General features: G+C 45.2%; 2 long non-coding RNA genes across 2 annotated transcripts; one reads left to right on the forward strand and one right to left on the reverse strand.

Moving 5' to 3' along the window:
- The first annotated feature begins 1,594 nt into the window (after positions 1-1,594).
- Positions 1,595-3,034, forward strand: LOC103626654 (uncharacterized). Its single transcript, XR_553056.3, has 2 exons — positions 1,595-2,068; positions 2,601-3,034. It is a non-coding gene; the product is annotated as an uncharacterized lncRNA (long non-coding RNA).
- Positions 3,035-4,047: 1,013 nt separating this feature from the next.
- On the reverse strand, positions 4,048-4,808 carry LOC118472028 (uncharacterized). The gene is made up of 3 exons (XR_004849489.1): positions 4,740-4,808; positions 4,535-4,608; positions 4,048-4,324 (listed from the first exon to the last, which is right to left on the reverse strand). It is a non-coding gene; the product is annotated as an uncharacterized lncRNA (long non-coding RNA).
- Between the last annotated feature and the right edge of the window lie 2,691 nt (positions 4,809-7,499).

A 7,499-nucleotide genomic window follows, 5' to 3' on the forward strand; every position in this document is an offset into this window, starting at 1 on the left:
AGTGCCTACAGGGCATGCGAAAAATACGCGACTCCGCGATGGCGGTTCGACTTAACGGGAGCTGTCCGATTAAACGAGAGTGCTACATAGCAATCACATGACGCAGCCAAGTTCGTACGACACAAATACTGCGTCGTGTTGCCAGGGCGCAGTCAATATTCAGCTAATGCCATAACTCAACCGATAATAACATAGCTTGATCAGTGTGTCCGAGTACTCCTATAATATTTAACCGCTCGACGTGAGTCAAGAACTCAACATAATATAAATATTTAGAGCGATTTAAGTATGCACAATACAACCTTCGTATGTATTTTAATTTTCTGCTAAGTATCTGCTACGAGAAATAAAAGCAGAAAAATAAACACCAAAATTAATGCAAGAGCCTAACACATCAGGTGTAAAAGCCATTTCCATGTATTTTTCTACTAATTATTTGCGACTAGAAATAATTAATCAAAGTAGAAATTGCAACACAAAACATGTTTGATTCTATTTATTATTTTCATCAGGAAAAATAGGATGAAAAAGCTTGAAGCATGTATATAAACTAAAACATGTATAAATTTAACACAAATTCATTCATATAAAATATGAATTAAAATGTATATATGGAGAGATTTTTTTCCAGCCGCACGCCTAGTCAAAGAAATAGGTTCCGAGCCCTACATGCAAGCATGCATTTTTTGTTTGTTATTCTCTTTTCCTCACGTTTGCATGTGGCAGTCAATTTTGCATGTGGCGGTGAGAGGTGAGCGACGAGCCCATCCAAATCGCGTCCACATTCTGGATGATTACGGCCAAGTCAACGGACTAGCATGCGCATGGAATGAGCAGTCAACGTGGGCCAGCACACACGCGTGACCCGCGGCTCTACCTGCTTCTCCTAAGAATACCAGCCTCCCTGTTCCATCCATCCAGGCCACGGCGACGTGCCGACGGCCGGCTACTCGATCTCGTGCTCCAACAGGAGAGTCGAGGGAACGAAGGCATAGAGGAGAACGGAGCCGCCAGGAGTAGGGATAGGCGGGGTCACGACCTTCCGGCGCCGCCAGCAGGGCGGTTCACGTGGCGCAGCGCGCGGACGACTAATGTGCTCCAGCGAGGCATGGCCAGCAGAGCCACCACCATATTATTTCTTTATCGTGAATAGTGGGGATACACGCAAGGGCAGGACCACAACAGCGATAGCTATTTCATCGCACATGGATCGTAGCGCATGTAGCAGATCATTAACAGTAAACATACCGCTCGATTATGTAGAGAGAAAATCGAAGCCTGTCGCGTAGGACAGTTTGGCTAGGCCAAAAGACCTGCCAGCTTGACGAAGAGTTGATGCAGATCTGATCCCGCAGCAACGTCGAGGTAGAGCGTGCTGATAACGTATTGAGAACTACGTTACCGCGGATCACCAGATCCGCTCTCTTCCCTCCTGTCAGCAGTAAAGGCGCGAGAAGCTGTAGAGAACCCGTCTCCCTTCCCATAAGCACGACAGAGGAAACACACGAGACACATGATATAGAGTTGGGCCTCTGGCCTCTTTCTGATCTCTATATTATGAAGGGGTGTACATGTTCCTTATATAGAGATGTGAGACCTCTTAGGGCAAAGTCGGTATTTACCCACATAACCATAACTAGGGTTACTTAACAATAACGACATGTACAGCAGCAACACGTACGCAGCATTGCCAGCGTGTAGCTGCAGCTAGAACATCCAGTTCCTACCTGCGGTACTTGCAGTGTCAGCTCCCACGTAGGAGTATATAAACTACTCCACAGCTACATACCTGGTAGTCTGGTACCTCTAACCCTCTCACTCTTCCCTCCCGCGTGTATTTCCGCTAACATACTCTACTCTGTAGCAGGCACCACCACCGCGCGCTCATGGACCCTGACCCACGACCGCCGGCAGCGGCAGCGGCAGCGCAGGTGCGGCTCCTCCTCATGGCCATCGCGGCCGTCGCCTGCATCAACGCCGCCGAGCCCCACCTCGCCTTGGCAGCCTTCGTCCTTTGGCTCGTCGCCATCTTTCCCCCGCTCCACCGCCACGACTGAGGCAGCCGCAGGTTAGGATTGCGACATTTAGCCTCTTTGGTTCGCTGGCTAATTTAGCATATTTTATTATATTTTTATGTTAAAAGTTAGTTCTTCAATTTAAACGACTAATCTTAGTTAAAATGTGATATAATTAGCTATAAACTAGACATGACCTTAATTTTTTTGACATAGTTAAATCATTATTCACCGATCAGTAAGACCAGCTGAGTCACAGTCACAGTCACCGGCAGAATATTTGGTATACCATTCTCTTCGTAAAGATGACAAAAAGTAAATAAATTCTCTTCGTAAAGAGAGGCAATATAATATAATGGGCCTCCTTGTTACCTGCTTGCTGCTATACTGCACACGGTGCACAGAGGCATGGACCTCTCTCTGCTACTCTCGCATGGTCTGGGTCCGGGTCTGCGTCCCTGTCCCAGATTACTGTGGTTCTGATTTGCTTATAGACTTACTACCCCAGCCCTAAAAACTACAAATCTCGTTTTTATTTGTCAAGATATCAAAAAATCTTAATTTTAATCATATATATTATACTAGTTGGTCGTGCACAGCGTGAAGGAGGACCACACACAGGAGGTTGCGCGGCGGCGGCGGCGACGCTGCCCTGGCGGGGGTGGTGGTTTGGAGGCAGCAGGTGCCCGCGTGTAGGGAGGGGGGTGTTGCCTCGGCGGGTCTCGCATCTCAACGTCGTGGTTTGTGGAGATTTACGGAGGCGAGATTTGCGGAGGCGGCTGAGGCCCGGCTGGACGGGTGCGAGGGAGAGGCTGTCGCGGGTGGTGGCAGGGGCATGCAAGATTTGTGAAGGCGGGGCATGTATACTAATGTGGATGTCTATGTTGTGTTCTTGTAGAGTAGTATATATATAAATAGATATTAATATATTTATTAAAATATAATTATTGTTTATTTATGACCACTAACGTGGTCTAGTGGTTAGCCCTAAATTTATAGAGAAGGGGTTGTGTGTTTGAGTGCTCGCTCTGCACTATTTTTTATAATGTTATTGTTTATTTATAAACACAAAGGTATGTGTGCGCGAGCGCTGGACGTGGGGCCCACATCGCACGGCGCGTGGGGTGGGAAAACCAGTCGGGACGCGTGGGCCGGGTCCAGTATGTCAACGCGGAGGGTACCACCAGGTGCTTACATTATGTTTTTAATAGAGTAATATAGATATAGATATAAAGCAATTGATGTTTATGATATGTAGTAATCATCACTAGATTATACAATACAATGCCCGTGCGTAGTTATATTTTTTTCCGAAACCGCAAGAAAACATATGATCGTCGTAACATACAAAATAAATGAAAAAACAATGTGAGCCTTAACTACAGAAGAAACATTAGGAAACAATAATTAGCTTCTTCAGTGTGATACCGCAGTTCTCGAAAAGCAAATACATGGTTGGGACCACAGTGGAGTGCTTGCAGTTGTTCCCCCTCATTTTCAGCCGACATCTGATGCCATCAAGCAAAAACTCAACTGCCCACGCAGGAGTTCTCATGGGTACCATATGTTGATCACTGGCACAAAAGACACTGGGACGATCTTCACAGCTTAAGCACTTGGTGGTTTCGCCCAAACCCATTATGATGCAAGCAGCGTGGCCAGCATAGCCGAGGCACGGTACATGCTTCTCCGGATTCAGTTGTTGAAGTGAATTTGCAGTGTTGGGTCTCACTGTCGTTCGAGCACAATGGACATCGGACCTCTCTCTCCTACTCTCGCATGGTCTGGGTCTGCGTTCCTGCCCCAGATTATTGTGATTCTGATTTGCTTGTAGATGTACTCCCTCAGCCCTAAAAAACTACAAATCTCGTTTTTCTCTGTCGAGATATATAAAAAAGTTAACTTTTATCATATATATTATATATAAAGCAATTGACGTTTATGATATGTAGTAATCATTACTAGATTATACAATATACTAGGTATATGCCCGTGCGTTGCAACGGAAGTAAAAAAGTTAGTATAAAACATAGATACGGAACAACAAACATCACTATAATATGAAAAATAAAAAATAAACAACAATAAATATGTCGTGAATTGTAATCAACATCTCATGCTGGTACACACAGTCATCAAAGTGGAGTTGAATATCCCGAATTGCTTGGTTTACTCGGTCCATCACAGAAGGGATCATCAGCTACTGCCAATATAATGAACTTCAAAATCATTAGAAAATTTTGCCTCGCCACTTGGTCCGTCAACATGCCCTCCTCTGCCTGATTTCCCCCAATCAATAGTTGTAACCCCTAAGAATCAAAACCCAATATGTCAGGCACAAAGGAACTTGTTCTTTACAAGAGATTAGACAAGAGAGAAGTATGCATAATGATTGCAGAAACGTCTAAATACATGGATAAGGGAGAAGTATGCAGTCATTTAGGAATAAAATGGTTAACTAAAAATGCAGTCATTTGCTCCTCATATTTTCTCTGTTCAGCAGATGGACATGGGCTCACCATTCCACTCCTTGAGGCACTTGCGCAGCGATGTCTTCCTCAAATGAGCGCTTGAAGTACTCGTGATAATCATCCTACATACCAACTCCACATGAAGTAGCATCTCCAGTACGATTAACAAGGTACAAAAATTTAGGCAACAACTACATCAAGAAACTGAAGGCAAAAAACACAGGAGCATCTAAAACAATTGCTTGTCACTTACTCCCTGTGCATAAATCTTCCTGGACCCTTCCAACTGCGACATCTACAGATCATGGGTGTTCACCAACTCCTACACCTCCGATGTGCTCGAAATATTCAAAAAATTGATCGGTTACTTATCAAATGGAGAAGCAGTAGATAATGCAGAGCAAAATAAAAAAACCTGAGCTCTGTTTGTGTTCCTCTTGGTAAGGAAGAGCTCGAGCCGCTACGATCGCATTCCTAGTGAATCCCAACACCATACAACCACGACAAAAGTGTTAAGTAGACCTCCTAGTGAATCCCAACACCATACAACCACGACAAAAGTGTTAAGTAGACCTCCTAGTGAATCCCAACACCATACAACCACGACAAAAGTGTTAAGTAGACCTCAGAACAACACCACAAGGAAACCACACGTGAGAATAGCAAACCACCAATACACACAAGCATCCATGGCATTAACACCATAGTTTGTTAGGAAAATTCAACTGAAACATGGACGAAAAATGAAATCAAAGTGGTATGGGCAGGCTAAGAATAATATAAATGGTATGGGCATGAACTCTGTACCTAACAATACATGATAAAAAATAACAATTCAGCTGATTCATGGTCGGAAATCAACAAGGATTACAGAGTTCACGCACCTTAAGGACAGGGTACTTTTTTATTTCATTAACAGATCAAGCAAAATAAAAAAGTAATGAGCAAATGAGCCTAACTAAAAATGCATAGCATTCAACAAAGCTAACTAAGATAGGTTATTTACATCATTATTCAAATGTTGTACTGAAAATGCATGCTATTAACGAATTTAGGAAACCAGAGTGCCAACTTTACCTCTTCTAGAGTCCAGTTGCCCTTGGATGAGCGCACTACCGGAATCAGCTTCTTTGCCGTGTGTTCGAAACACACGGCAAAGGCTATTTTACACTCGGCAACGGCTTTGCCGAGTGTAACACTCGGCAAAGAACGCTCGGCGAACTGTACATCGGCAACAGCTTCTTTGCCGAGTACTTTTTGTCGGGCACTCGGCAAAGTCTTTGCCGAGTGCCATTTGGCACTCGGCAAAGAAAAGTCACCGTCACGGCGCCAAGTAACGGTGACGGATCCTTTGCCGAGTGCCTACGGCGACACTCGGCAAAGACTGGTCCAGTGGACCCCACAGCCAGTCCCTGTGCCGAGAGCCCTAACTGCACTCGGCAAAGAAGGTTTCTTTGTCGAGTGTCTGGTGGCCTGGCACTCGGCAAAGAACCCTCCAGTGGGCCCCTTTGCCAGTATCTTTGCCGAGTGTCTTGGCAAAAGCACTCGGCAAAGATATCTTTGCCGGTTCCCAGGTTTCCTTCTTTGCCGAGTGCCAGTGTCAGCACTCGGCAAAGATGTCTTTACCGGTTCCCAGGTTCCCTTCTTTGCCGAGTGCCATGGTCATAGCACTCGGCAAAGCCACCCTTTGCCGAGTGTTACACTCGGCAAAGTGACCAGGATGTCCCTTTTTTATTTGCTTTTGTTGTTCCATCCAAACAAACAAAAGATATATATCATTCACATCACATTATATATCAAGCACATCACAGAATGAACACATTTATCATCAACACCATATATATCACAAAGTCTCACAAAACAGATCACACTAAAGTCAGGATCATCACAAAACAGATACAAGTATGCATCATCACTAACATCACCAAGTATCTCACAAGATAAAGTGTAACTAACATCACCAACACTCATAAAGGTAAGTCTGGATCATCACAAAACAAATCATCAACGAGGTGGGCATCTGGACTGGTTCGGCGAAGGGCTGGACGAAGCATGAGGGTTGTTCGACGCCGCCGATTGACCCTGCACAGAGAAGAGATTGTATGTGTGAGAACATATGAATATATATCATGCAGCACTAAAATTTTGATACTCACAGGAGTAGTGAACTCTGTAGGGTCAGCTGCAGGGAACAACGGAGGTGGTGGAGCATGACCCTGTGCGGCGCCAAGGCTCTGCATGTACGCGAACATCTCCGCCATCCTCTTCTCTAGCTCCTCACGTTGCCTCCTCTCATCATCTAGCTGAGTCTGTAATATTTCGCCCTAATGTTACGATAATGCAAAGAGAAGATATATAAAAATCAATGAACGATGAATAGATAAGGAATAACCTGGAGTTGCTGGATACGATGCTGTGAGGTGTCCTGCCGAGGTCGTATGGCTGGGCTCGCGCTCGTGCTCCTTGCTCGCACCTGAGAGAGAGTGGGAGTGGAGGACGAGTCGATTGCCCCGTCGGCAATCCAGTACCGCCCATGCCTCTTGCCTCCTCCGACCCTCATGAGGACTTTGGCTACTTGTCTCAACTCGGCACTCATAGACGGCTCTCTTTGGCCCTGCAAGTTCAAACACGCTAGATTGTTATATTATTCGCACGTAAGAGCAACTTCAAATGATAAACTAAGCACGTACCTTACGTTTAAACCAGGAAATGAAATCGGGCAATCCATTTCCCGCACCCTTTCGAAGAAGGGTATCATATTCCTGTGGAGTTGGGTCCCTTGATCGACGCCAGAATTCATGAAGAAATTGCTCCATGTATGGCGTCACCTCTTCAAGGTTGGTCAATACATATAGCATGATATGGCGCCACTCTTCATGTCTCAGGGTCTTGGTGGTCGAACCACTTGCGCTTCCGAGTTGCCCTCGAAAAATGCTGAGATTCGATTCATTGTCGCCATCATTGTAACGAGGGGGTGGATTATGCACGCTCGGCAGTTTGTCACCATAGTAAG

Source organism: Zea mays, chromosome 5, assembly GCF_902167145.1.
Source record: "Zea mays cultivar B73 chromosome 5, Zm-B73-REFERENCE-NAM-5.0, whole genome shotgun sequence".
NCBI lineage: Eukaryota > Viridiplantae > Streptophyta > Magnoliopsida > Poales > Poaceae > Zea > Zea mays.